The sequence below is a fragment of the Salmo salar genome, unplaced genomic scaffold (assembly GCF_905237065.1).
Source record: "Salmo salar unplaced genomic scaffold, Ssal_v3.1, whole genome shotgun sequence".
Taxonomy (NCBI): domain Eukaryota; kingdom Metazoa; phylum Chordata; class Actinopteri; order Salmoniformes; family Salmonidae; genus Salmo; species Salmo salar.
Genome location: NW_025550423.1, coordinates 20260 through 32688, shown reverse-complemented (window position 1 = coordinate 32688; position 12429 = coordinate 20260). Strand labels below are relative to the sequence as shown.

Sequence of the window (12429 nt, the reverse complement as noted above, 5' to 3'; positions counted from 1 at the left end):
AGAGCGGTGTTAGTCAAACCATGAGACATACCTATAATCGGTCTTCTCACAAAAACATCTGTAGCTTCTGAACCGTTTGACCTACAAATTCGTATGACCACTCCCTGGAAAGGGGAGACCCTCACGAACACGGTGGTGTTCCCAATTTATCTCTACGTCCCCCACAAGTGTCAGGGGACCCGTCTGAAGTCGGAACCCTTTATGTGCCAACTTCTGTTTGTAGAATCCAAAATCTTTGGGCAACAAACTAATGTGACCCCACTTGTCACAATGTTCTCAGTTTTGCCCTACGTTCCCCACAAGTGTCACGGGACTAATCTGAAGGTAACAGGTACTGATTAAAATGATAGATTTTTTAACCAGGGACCTCTCGCACCCTAAGCCATAATCGTACACTCAACACCAACGATCCGTTTGGTCAAATAATTTTCACTTTCCACAAAAATGACGGTCAGGATATGAATCGATGTCTCCATGTTGCTAGCGAGCTTCACATAGCATTGGTGGTATAGTGGTGAGCATAGCTGCCTTCCAAGCAGTTGACCCGGGTTCGATTCCCGGCCAATGCAGAGCATGACATATTCACTAGTTTTAGGGGCTGGGTGTAATTTCAAGTCTATTACATTGGAATCAATCTTCGTGGAAGTCCGATTTGCTCTTACTTTTTGCAGGTTTTCTAAATGAAGTGCGACATTGAGCCAACTAGTGAATATCACAATAGATTAGCTGTCCATCGCCTAAACCATTCAGCCACCTCGTCCTGCGCCCAAGAGGTGGCTGTTTGCGACTCAGTGGCCTGAGATCTGCCTGTCTGAGCTTGTTAAAAGATCTGCAAAAGGGCTCATCCGGGATTTGAACCCGGGACCTCTCGCACCCTAAGCGAGAATCATACCCCTAGACCAACGAGCCTTACACAATAACAAAATAGTTTTGCTTTCTGCGGCAATGACAATGAGGATATCCATTGTTCTTGTCCATGGTGCTTGGAAAGATTGAACCTCATGTGAGTGTTTGTGCTATACTTGTGAGCATAGCAGTCTTCCAAACTGTTGACCAGGCTTCAGTTCAAATCTTTTGTATTTCATCTGCTGTGTTTTTCACATTCTGTCTTCTTAAGCCGCGACAGCAAACTGATGATGAGTGTTGACAAATGAATATTGAGCAAAATGAGATCAATTAATATTTTAAAAGAGAAACTGAAAAAATAAAACTTCAAAAAGAATGGAGCTCATTTATTTTGAGTTGACTGATGCATCAGTACGTGAATCAAAGTAAACGAATGTAAAAAATACCCATTCAAATCGATCAGTTTTCAACTAGAGAGATTGAGATGTGTCGTATCTGTCTCAAGCCTCCATAACTGTTTATGTTACACCTCCACATCTGCAATGAAAGGTGGTGGAGCTAGAGCGGTGTTAGTCAAACCATGAGACATACCTATAATCGGTCTTCTCACAAAAACATCTGTAGCTTCTGGAACCGTTTGACCTACAAATTCGTATGACCACTCCCTGGAAAGGGGAGACCCTCACGAACACGGTGGTGTTCCCAATTTATCTCTACGTCCCCCACAAGTGTCAGGGGACCCGTCTGAAGTCGGAACCCTTTATGTGCCAACTTCTGTTTGTAGAATCCAAAATCTTTGGGCAACAAACTAATGTGACCCCACTTGTCACAATGTTCTCAGTTTTGCCCTACGTTCCCCACAAGTGTCACGGGACTAATCTGAAGGTAACAGGTACTGATTAAAATGATAGATTTTTTAACCAGGGACCTCTCGCACCCTAAGCCATAATCGTACACCTACACCAACGATCCGTTTGGTCAAAGAATTTTCACTTTCCACAAAAATGACGGTCAGGATATGAATCGATGTCTCCATGTTGCTAGCGAGCTTCACATAGCATTGGTGGTATAGTGGTGAGCATAGCTGCCTTCCAAGCAGTTGACCCGGGTTCGATTCCCGGCCAATGCAGAGCATGACATATTCACTAGTTTTAGGGGCTGGGTGTAATTTCAAGTCTATTACATTGGAATCAATCTTCGTGGAAGTCCGATTTGCTCTTACTTTTTGCAGGTTTTCTAAATGAAGTGCGACATTGAGCCAACTAGTGAATATCACAATAGATTAGCTGTCCATCGCCTAAACCATTCAGCCACCTCGTCCTGCGCCCAAGAGGTGGCTGTTTGCGACCAGTGGCCTGAGATCTGCCTGTCTGAGCTTGTTAAAAGATCTGCAAAAGGGCTCATCCGGGATTTGAACCCGGGACCTCTCGCACCCTAAGCGAGAATCATACCCCTAGACCAACGAGCCTTACACAATAACAAAATAGTTTTGCTTTCTGCGGCAATGACAATGAGGATATCCATTGTTCTTGTCCATGGTGCTTGGAAAGATTGAACCTCATGTGAGTGTTTGTGCTATACTTGTGAGCATAGCAGTCTTCCAAACTGTTGACCAGGCTTCAGTTCAAATCTTTGTATTTCATCTGCTGTGTTTTTCACATTCTGTCTTCTTAAGCCGCGACAGCAAACTGATGATGAGTGTTGACAAATGAATATTGAGCAAAATGAGATCAATTAATATTTTAAAAGAGAAACTGAAAAAATAAAACTTCAAAAAGAATGGAGCTCATTTATTTTGAGTTGACTGATGCATCAGTACGTGAATCAAAGTAAACGAATGTAAAAAATACCCATTCAAATCGATCAGTTTTCAACTAGAGAGATTGAGATGTGTCGTATCTGTCTCAAGCCTCCATAACTGTTTATGTTACACCTCCACATCTGCAATGAAAGGTGGTGGAGCTAGAGCGGTGTTAGTCAAACCATGAGACATACCTATAATCGGTCTTCTCACAAAAACATCTGTAGCTTCTGAACCGTTTGACCTACAAATTCGTATGACCACTCCCTGGAAAGGGGAGACCCTCACGAACACGGTGGTGTTCTCAATTTATCTCTACGTCCCCCACAAGTGTCAGGGGACCCGTCTGAAGTCGGAACCCTTTATGTGCCAACTTCTGTTTGTAGAATCCAAAATCTTTGGGCAACAAACTAATGTGACCCCACTTGTCACAATGTTCTCAGTTTTGCCCTACGTTCCCCACAAGTGTCACGGGACTAATCTGAAGGTAACAGGTACTGATTAAAATGATAGATTTTTTAACCAGGGACCTCTCGCACCCTAAGCCATAATCGTACACTCAACACCAACGATCCGTTTGGTCAAATAATTTTCACTTTCCACAAAAATGACGGTCAGGATATGAATCGATGTCTCCATGTTGCTAGCGAGCTTCACATAGCATTGGTGGTATAGTGGTGAGCATAGCTGCCTTCCAAGCAGTTGACCCGGGTTCGATTCCCGGCCAATGCAGAGCATGACATATTCACTAGTTTTAGGGGCTGGGTGTAATTTCAAGTCTATTACATTGGAATCAATCTTCGTGGAAGTCCGATTTGCTCTTACTTTTTGCAGGTTTTCTAAATGAAGTGCGACATTGAGCCAACTAGTGAATATCACAATAGATTAGCTGTCCATCGCCTAAACCATTCAGCCACCTCGTCCTGCGCCCAAGAGGTGGCTGTTTGCGACTCAGTGGCCTGAGATCTGCCTGTCTGAGCTTGTTAAAAGATCTGCAAAAGGGCTCATCCGGGATTTGAACCCGGGACCTCTCACACCCTAAGCGAGAATCATACCCCTAGACCAACGAGCCTTACACAATAACAAAATAGTTTTGCTTTCTGCGGCAATGACAATGAGGATATCCATTGTTCTTGTCCATGGTGCTTGGAAAGATTGAACCTCATGTGAGTGTTTGTGCTATACTTGTGAGCATAGCAGTCTTCCAAACTGTTGACCAGGCTTCAGTTCAAATCTTTTGTATTTCATCTGCTGTGTTTTTCACATTCTGTCTTCTTAAGCCGCGACAGCAAACTGATGATGAGTGTTGACAAATGAATATTGAGCAAAATGAGATCAATTAATATTTTAAAAGAGAAACTGAAAAAATAAAACTTCAAAAAGAATGGAGCTCATTTATTTTGAGTTGACTGATGCATCAGTACGTGAATCAAAGTAAACGAATGTAAAAAATACCCATTCAAATCGATCAGTTTTCAACTAGAGAGATTGAGATGTGTCGTATCTGTCTCAAGCCTCCATAACTGTTTATGTTACACCTCCACATCTGCAATGAAAGGTGGTGGAGCTAGAGCGGTGTTAGTCAAACCATGAGACATACCTATAATCGGTCTTCTCACAAAAACATCTGTAGCTTCTGAACCGTTTGACCTACAAATTCGTATGACCACTCCCTGGAAAGGGGAGACCCTCACGAACACGGTGGTGTTCTCAATTTATCTCTACGTCCCCCACAAGTGTCAGGGGACCCGTCTGAAGTCGGAACCCTTTATGTGCCAACTTCTGTTTGTAGAATCCAAAATCTTTGGGCAACAAACTAATGTGACCCCACTTGTCACAATGTTCTCAGTTTTGCCCTACGTTCCCCACAAGTGTCACGGGACTAATCTGAAGGTAACAGGTACTGATTAAAATGATAGATTTTTTAACCAGGGACCTCTCGCACCCTAAGCCATAATCGTACACCTACACCAACGATCCGTTTGGTCAAAGAATTTTCACTTTCCACAAAAATGACGGTCAGGATATGAATCGATGTCTCCATGTTGCTAGCGAGCTTCACATAGCATTGGTGGTATAGTGGTGAGCATAGCTGCCTTCCAAGCAGTTGACCCGGGTTCGATTCCCGGCCAATGCAGAGCATGAGATATTCACTAGTTTTAGGGGCTGGGTGTAATTTCAAGTGTATTACATTGGAATCAATCTTCGTGGAAGTCCGATTTGCTCTTACTTTTTGCAGGTTTTCTAAATGAAGTGCGACATTGAGCCAACTAGTGAATATCACAATAGATTAGCTGTCCATCGCCTAAACCATTCAGCCACCTCGTCCTGCGCCCAAGAGGTGGCTGTTTGCGACTCAGTGGCCTGAGATCTGCCTGTCTGAGCTTGTTAAAAGATCTGCAAAAGGGCTCATCCGGGATTTGAACCCGGGACCTCTCGCACCCTAAGCGAGAATCATACCCCTAGACCAACGAGCCTTACACAATAACAAAATAGTTTTGCTTTCTGCGGCAATGACAATGAGGATATCCATTGTTCTTGTCCATGGTGCTTGGAAAGATTGAACCTCATGTGAGTGTTTGTGCTATACTTGTGAGCATAGCAGTCTTCCAAACTGTTGACCAGGCTTCAGTTCAAATCTTTTGTATTTCATCTGCTGTGTTTTTCACATTCTGTCTTCTTAAGCCGCGACAGCAAACTGATGATGAGTGTTGACAAATGAATATTGAGCAAAATGAGATCAATTAATATTTTAAAAGAGAAACTGAAAAAATAAAACTTCAAAAAGAATGGAGCTCATTTATTTTGAGTTGACTGATGCATCAGTACGTGAATCAAAGTAAACGAATGTAAAAATACCCATTCAAATCGATCAGTTTTCAACTAGAGAGATTGAGATGTGTCGTATCTGTCTCAAGCCTCCATAACTGTTTATGTTACACCTCCACATCTGCAATGAAAGGTGGTGGAGCTAGAGCGGTGTTAGTCAAACCATGAGACATACCTATAATCGGTCTTCTCACAAAAACATCTGTAGCTTCTGAACCGTTTGACCTACAAATTCGTATGACCACTCCCTGGAAAGGGGAGACCCTCACGAACACGGTGGTGTTCTCAATTTATCTCTACGTCCCCCACAAGTGTCAGGGGACCCGTCTGAAGTCGGAACCCTTTATGTGCCAACTTCTGTTTGTAGAATCCAAAATCTTTGGGCAACAAACTAATGTGACCCCACTTGTCACAATGTTCTCAGTTTTGCCCTACGTTCCCCACAAGTGTCACGGGACTAATCTGAAGGTAACAGGTACTGATTAAAATGATAGATTTTTTAACCAGGGACCTCTCGCACCCTAAGCCATAATCGTACACTCAACACCAACGATCCGTTTGGTCAAATAATTTTCACTTTCCACAAAAATGACGGTCAGGATATGAATCGATGTCTCCATGTTGCTAGCGAGCTTCACATAGCATTGGTGGTATAGTGGTGAGCATAGCTGCCTTCCAAGCAGTTGACCCGGTTCGATTCCCGGCCAATGCAGAGCATGACATATTCACTAGTTTTAGGGGCTGGGTGTAATTTCAAGTCTATTACATTGGAATCAATCTTCGTGGAAGTCCGATTTGCTCTTACTTTTTGCAGGTTTTCTAAATGAAGTGCGACATTGAGCCAACTAGTGAATATCACAATAGATTAGCTGTCCATCGCCTAAACCATTCAGCCACCTCGTCCTGCGCCCAAGAGGTGGCTGTTTGCGACTCAGTGGCCTGAGATCTGCCTGTCTGAGCTTGTTAAAAGATCTGCAAAAGGGCTCATCCGGGATTTGAACCCGGGACCTCTCGCACCCTAAGCGAGAATCATACCCCTAGACCAACGAGCCTTACACAATAACAAAATAGTTTTGCTTTCTGCGGCAATGACAATGAGGATATCCATTGTTCTTGTCCATGGTGCTTGGAAAGATTGAACCTCATGTGAGTGTTTGTGCTATACTTGTGAGCATAGCAGTCTTCCAAACTGTTGACCAGGCTTCAGTTCAAATCTTTTGTATTTCATCTGCTGTGTTTTTCACATTCTGTCTTCTTAAGCCGCGACAGCAAACTGATGATGAGTGTTGACAAATGAATATTGAGCAAAATGAGATCAATTAATATTTTAAAAGAGAAACTGAAAAAATAAAACTTCAAAAAGAATGGAGCTCATTTATTTTGAGTTGACTGATGCATCAGTACGTGAATCAAAGTAAACGAATGTAAAAAATACCCATTCAAATCGATCAGTTTTCAACTAGAGAGATTGAGATGTGTCGTATCTGTCTCAAGCCTCCATAACTGTTTATGTTACACCTCCACATCTGCAATGAAAGGTGGTGGAGCTAGAGCGGTGTTAGTCAAACCATGAGACATACCTATAATCGGTCTTCTCACAAAAACATCTGTAGCTTCTGAACCGTTTGACCTACAAATTCGTATGACCACTCCCTGGAAAGGGGAGACCCTCACGAACACGGTGGTGTTCTCAATTTATCTCTACGTCCCCCACAAGTGTCAGGGGACCCGTCTGAAGTCGGAACCCTTTATGTGCCAACTTCTGTTTGTAGAATCCAAAATCTTTGGGCAACAAACTAATGTGACCCCACTTGTCACAATGTTCTCAGTTTTGCCCTACGTTCCCCACAAGTGTCACGGGACTAATCTGAAGGTAACAGGTACTGATTAAAATGATAGATTTTTTAACCAGGGACCTCTCGCACCCTAAGCCATAATCGTACACTCAACACCAACGATCCGTTTGGTCAAATAATTTTCACTTTCCACAAAAATGACGGTCAGGATATGAATCGATGTCTCCATGTTGCTAGCGAGCTTCACATAGCATTGGTGGTATAGTGGTGAGCATAGCTGCCTTCCAAGCAGTTGACCCGGGTTCGATTCCCGGCCAATGCAGAGCATGACATATTCACTAGTTTTAGGGGCTGGGTGTAATTTCAAGTCTATTACATTGGAATCAATCTTCGTGGAAGTCCGATTTGCTCTTACTTTTTGCAGGTTTTCTAAATGAAGTGCGACATTGAGCCAACTAGTGAATATCACAATAGATTAGCTGTCCATCGCCTAAACCATTCAGCCACCTCGTCCTGCGCCCAAGAGGTGGCTGTTTGCGACTCAGTGGCCTGAGATCTGCCTGTCTGAGCTTGTTAAAAGATCTGCAAAAGGGCTCATCCGGGATTTGAACCCGGGACCTCTCGCACCCTAAGCGAGAATCATACCCCTAGACCAACGAGCCTTACACAATAACAAAATAGTTTTGCTTTCTGCGGCAATGACAATGAGGATATCCATTGTTCTTGTCCATGGTGCTTGGAAAGATTGAACCTCATGTGAGTGTTTGTGCTATACTTGTGAGCATAGCAGTCTTCCAAACTGTTGACCAGGCTTCAGTTCAAATCTTTTGTATTTCATCTGCTGTGTTTTTCACATTCTGTCTTCTTAAGCCGCGACAGCAAACTGATGATGAGTGTTGACAAATGAATATTGAGCAAAATGAGATCAATTAATATTTTAAAAGAGAAACTGAAAAAATAAAACTTCAAAAAGAATGGAGCTCATTTATTTTGAGTTGACTGATGCATCAGTACGTGAATCAAAGTAAACGAATGTAAAAAATACCCATTCAAATCGATCAGTTTTCAACTAGAGAGATTGAGATGTGTCGTATCTGTCTCAAGCCTCCATAACTGTTTATGTTACACCTCCACATCTGCAATGAAAGGTGGTGGAGCTAGAGCGGTGTTAGTCAAACCATGAGACATACCTATAATCGGTCTTCTCACAAAAACATCTGTAGCTTCTGAACCGTTTGACCTACAAATTCGTATGACCACTCCCTGGAAAGGGGAGACCCTCACGAACACGGTGGTGTTCTCAATTTATCTCTACGTCCCCCACAAGTGTCAGGGGACCCGTCTGAAGTCGGAACCCTTTATGTGCCAACTTCTGTTTGTAGAATCCAAAATCTTTGGGCAACAAACTAATGTGACCCCACTTGTCACAATGTTCTCAGTTTTGCCCTACGTTCCCCACAAGTGTCACGGGACTAATCTGAAGGTAACAGGTACTGATTAAAATGATAGATTTTTTAACCAGGGACCTCTCGCACCCTAAGCCATAATCGTACACTCAACACCAACGATCCGTTTGGTCAAATAATTTTCACTTTCCACAAAAATGACGGTCAGGATATGAATCGATGTCTCCATGTTGCTAGCGAGCTTCACATAGCATTGGTGGTATAGTGGTGAGCATAGCTGCCTTCCAAGCAGTTGACCCGGGTTCGATTCCCGGCCAATGCAGAGCATGACATATTCACTAGTTTTAGGGGCTGGGTGTAATTTCAAGTCTATTACATTGGAATCAATCTTCGTGGAAGTCCGATTTGCTCTTACTTTTTGCAGGTTTTCTAAATGAAGTGCGACATTGAGCCAACTAGTGAATATCACAATAGATTAGCTGTCCATCGCCTAAACCATTCAGCCACCTCGTCCTGCGCCCAAGAGGTGGCTGTTTGCGACCAGTGGCCTGAGATCTGCCTGTCTGAGCTTGTTAAAAGATCTGCAAAAGGGCTCATCCGGGATTTGAACCCGGGACCTCTCGCACCCTAAGCGAGAATCATACCCCTAGACCAACGAGCCTTACACAATAACAAAATAGTTTTGCTTTCTGCGGCAATGACAATGAGGATATCCATTGTTCTTGTCCATGGTGCTTGGAAAGATTGAACCTCATGTGAGTGTTTGTGCTATACTTGTGAGCATAGCAGTCTTCCAAACTGTTGACCAGGCTTCAGTTCAAATCTTTTGTATTTCATCTGCTGTGTTTTTCACATTCTGTCTTCTTAAGCCGCGACAGCAAACTGATGATGAGTGTTGACAAATGAATATTGAGCAAAATGAGATCAATTAATATTTTAAAAGAGAAACTGAAAAAATAAAACTTCAAAAAGAATGGAGCTCATTTATTTTGAGTTGACTGATGCATCAGTACGTGAATCAAAGTAAACGAATGTAAAAAATACCCATTCAAATCGATCAGTTTTCAACTAGAGAGATTGAGATGTGTCGTATCTGTCTCAAGCCTCCATAACTGTTTATGTTACACCTCCACATCTGCAATGAAAGGTGGTGGAGCTAGAGCGGTGTTAGTCAAACCATGAGACATACCTATAATCGGTCTTCTCACAAAAACATCTGTAGCTTCTGAACCGTTTGACCTACAAATTCGTATGACCACTCCCTGGAAAGGGGAGACCCTCACGAACACGGTGGTGTTCTCAATTTATCTCTACGTCCCCCACAAGTGTCAGGGGACCCGTCTGAAGTCGGAACCCTTTATGTGCCAACTTCTGTTTGTAGAATCCAAAATCTTTGGGCAACAAACTAATGTGACCCCACTTGTCACAATGTTCTCAGTTTTGCCCTACGTTCCCCACAAGTGTCACGGGACTAATCTGAAGGTAACAGGTACTGATTAAAATGATAGATTTTTTAACCAGGGACCTCTCGCACCCTAAGCCATAATCGTACACTCAACACCAACGATCCGTTTGGTCAAATAATTTTCACTTTCCACAAAAATGACGGTCAGGATATGAATCGATGTCTCCATGTTGCTAGCGAGCTTCACATAGCATTGGTGGTATAGTGGTGAGCATAGCTGCCTTCCAAGCAGTTGACCCGGGTTCGATTCCCGGCCAATGCAGAGCATGACATATTCACTAGTTTTAGGGGCTGGGTGTAATTTCAAGTCTATTACATTGGAATCAATCTTCGTGGAAGTCCGATTTGCTCTTACTTTTTGCAGGTTTTCTAAATGAAGTGCGACATTGAGCCAACTAGTGAATATCACAATAGATTAGCTGTCCATCGCCTAAACCATTCAGCCACCTCGTCCTGCGCCCAAGAGGTGGCTGTTTGCGACTCAGTGGCCTGAGATCTGCCTGTCTGAGCTTGTTAAAAGATCTGCAAAAGGGCTCATCCGGGATTTGAACCCGGGACCTCTCGCACCCTAAGCGAGAATCATACCCCTAGACCAACGAGCCTTACACAATAACAAAATAGTTTTGCTTTCTGCGGCAATGACAATGAGGATATCCATTGTTCTTGTCCATGGTGCTTGGAAAGATTGAACCTCATGTGAGTGTTTGTGCTATACTTGTGAGCATAGCAGTCTTCCAAACTGTTGACCAGGCTTCAGTTCAAATCTTTTGTATTTCATCTGCTGTGTTTTTCACATTCTGTCTTCTTAAGCCGCGACAGCAAACTGATGATGAGTGTTGACAAATGAATATTGAGCAAAATGAGATCAATTAATATTTTAAAAGAGAAACTGAAAAAATAAAACTTCAAAAAGAATGGAGCTCATTTATTTTGAGTTGACTGATGCATCAGTACGTGAATCAAAGTAAACGAATGTAAAAAATACCCATTCAAATCGATCAGTTTTCAACTAGAGAGATTGAGATGTGTCGTATCTGTCTCAAGCCTCCATAACTGTTTATGTTACACCTCCACATCTGCAATGAAAGGTGGTGGAGCTAGAGCGGTGTTAGTCAAACCATGAGACATACCTATAATCGGTCTTCTCACAAAAACATCTGTAGCTTCTGAACCGTTTGACCTACAAATTCGTATGACCACTCCCTGGAAAGGGGAGACCCTCACGAACACGGTGGTGTTCTCAATTTATCTCTACGTCCCCCACAAGTGTCAGGGGACCCGTCTGAAGTCGGAACCCTTTATGTGCCAACTTCTGTTTGTAGAATCCAAAATCTTTGGGCAACAAACTAATGTGACCCCACTTGTCACAATGTTCTCAGTTTTGCCCTACGTTCCCCACAAGTGTCACGGGACTAATCTGAAGGTAACAGGTACTGATTAAAATGATAGATTTTTTAACCAGGGACCTCTCGCACCCTAAGCCATAATCGTACACTAACACCAACGATCCGTTTGGTCAAATAATTTTCACTTTCCACAAAAATGACGGTCAGGATATGAATCGATGTCTCCATGTTGCTAGCGAGCTTCACATAGCATTGGTGGTATAGTGGTGAGCATAGCTGCCTTCCAAGCAGTTGACCCGGGTTCGATTCCCGGCCAATGCAGAGCATGACATATTCACTAGTTTTAGGGGCTGGGTGTAATTTCAAGTCTATTACATTGGAATCAATCTTCGTGGAAGTCCGATTTGCTCTTACTTTTTGCAGGTTTTCTAAATGAAGTGCGACATTGAGCCAACTAGTGAATATCACAATAGATTAGCTGTCCATCGCCTAAACCATTCAGCCACCTCGTCCTGCGCCCAAGAGGTGGCTGTTTGCGACCAGTGGCCTGAGATCTGCCTGTCTGAGCTTGTTAAAAGATCTGCAAAAGGGCTCATCCGGGATTTGAACCCGGGACCTCTCGCACCCTAAGCGAGAATCATACCCCTAGACCAACGAGCCTTACACAATAACAAAATAGTTTTGCTTTCTGCGGCAATGACAATGAGGATATCCATTGTTCTTGTCCATGGTGCTTGGAAAGATTGAACCTCATGTGAGTGTTTGTGCTATACTTGTGAGCATAGCAGTCTTCCAAACTGTTGACCAGGCTTCAGTTCAAATCTTTTGTATTTCATCTGCTGTGTTTTTCACATTCTGTCTTCTTAAGCCGCGACAGCAAACTGATGATGAGTGTTGACAAATGAATATTGAGCAAAATGAGATCAATTAATATTTTAAA

At 43.0% G+C, this 12429-nt stretch overlaps 17 non-coding genes across 17 annotated transcripts; 8 read left to right on the top strand and 9 right to left on the bottom strand.

Annotated features, from left to right (window-relative positions):
• Nucleotides 1-497: 497 nt before the first annotated feature.
• Nucleotides 498-569, top strand: trnag-ucc (transfer RNA glycine (anticodon UCC)). Its single transcript has one exon. It is a non-coding gene; the product is annotated as a tRNA-Gly (tRNA).
• Nucleotides 570-837: 268 nt separating this feature from the next.
• On the bottom strand, nt 838-909 carry trnap-agg (transfer RNA proline (anticodon AGG)). Its single transcript has one exon. It is a non-coding gene; the product is annotated as a tRNA-Pro (tRNA).
• Nucleotides 910-1903: 994 nt separating this feature from the next.
• Nucleotides 1904-1975, top strand: trnag-ucc (transfer RNA glycine (anticodon UCC)). Its single transcript has one exon. It is a non-coding gene; the product is annotated as a tRNA-Gly (tRNA).
• A 267-nt stretch (nt 1976-2242) lies between these two features.
• On the bottom strand, nt 2243-2314 carry trnap-agg (transfer RNA proline (anticodon AGG)). Its single transcript has one exon. It is a non-coding gene; the product is annotated as a tRNA-Pro (tRNA).
• Nucleotides 2315-3307: 993 nt separating this feature from the next.
• Nucleotides 3308-3379, top strand: trnag-ucc (transfer RNA glycine (anticodon UCC)). The gene has a single exon. It is a non-coding gene; the product is annotated as a tRNA-Gly (tRNA).
• Nucleotides 3380-3647: 268 nt separating this feature from the next.
• Nucleotides 3648-3719, bottom strand: trnap-agg (transfer RNA proline (anticodon AGG)). Its single transcript has one exon. It is a non-coding gene; the product is annotated as a tRNA-Pro (tRNA).
• Nucleotides 3720-4712: 993 nt separating this feature from the next.
• Nucleotides 4713-4784, top strand: trnag-ucc (transfer RNA glycine (anticodon UCC)). Its single transcript has one exon. It is a non-coding gene; the product is annotated as a tRNA-Gly (tRNA).
• A 268-nt stretch (nt 4785-5052) lies between these two features.
• On the bottom strand, nt 5053-5124 carry trnap-agg (transfer RNA proline (anticodon AGG)). Its single transcript has one exon. It is a non-coding gene; the product is annotated as a tRNA-Pro (tRNA).
• A 1332-nt stretch (nt 5125-6456) lies between these two features.
• On the bottom strand, nt 6457-6528 carry trnap-agg (transfer RNA proline (anticodon AGG)). The gene has a single exon. It is a non-coding gene; the product is annotated as a tRNA-Pro (tRNA).
• A 994-nt stretch (nt 6529-7522) lies between these two features.
• On the top strand, nt 7523-7594 carry trnag-ucc (transfer RNA glycine (anticodon UCC)). The gene has a single exon. It is a non-coding gene; the product is annotated as a tRNA-Gly (tRNA).
• Nucleotides 7595-7862: 268 nt separating this feature from the next.
• On the bottom strand, nt 7863-7934 carry trnap-agg (transfer RNA proline (anticodon AGG)). Its single transcript has one exon. It is a non-coding gene; the product is annotated as a tRNA-Pro (tRNA).
• Nucleotides 7935-8928: 994 nt separating this feature from the next.
• Nucleotides 8929-9000, top strand: trnag-ucc (transfer RNA glycine (anticodon UCC)). Its single transcript has one exon. It is a non-coding gene; the product is annotated as a tRNA-Gly (tRNA).
• A 267-nt stretch (nt 9001-9267) lies between these two features.
• trnap-agg (transfer RNA proline (anticodon AGG)) lies at nt 9268-9339 on the bottom strand. The gene has a single exon. It is a non-coding gene; the product is annotated as a tRNA-Pro (tRNA).
• Nucleotides 9340-10333: 994 nt separating this feature from the next.
• Nucleotides 10334-10405, top strand: trnag-ucc (transfer RNA glycine (anticodon UCC)). The gene has a single exon. It is a non-coding gene; the product is annotated as a tRNA-Gly (tRNA).
• A 268-nt stretch (nt 10406-10673) lies between these two features.
• On the bottom strand, nt 10674-10745 carry trnap-agg (transfer RNA proline (anticodon AGG)). Its single transcript has one exon. It is a non-coding gene; the product is annotated as a tRNA-Pro (tRNA).
• Nucleotides 10746-11738: 993 nt separating this feature from the next.
• trnag-ucc (transfer RNA glycine (anticodon UCC)) lies at nt 11739-11810 on the top strand. Its single transcript has one exon. It is a non-coding gene; the product is annotated as a tRNA-Gly (tRNA).
• Nucleotides 11811-12077: 267 nt separating this feature from the next.
• Nucleotides 12078-12149, bottom strand: trnap-agg (transfer RNA proline (anticodon AGG)). Its single transcript has one exon. It is a non-coding gene; the product is annotated as a tRNA-Pro (tRNA).
• Nucleotides 12150-12429: the final 280 nt, after the last annotated feature.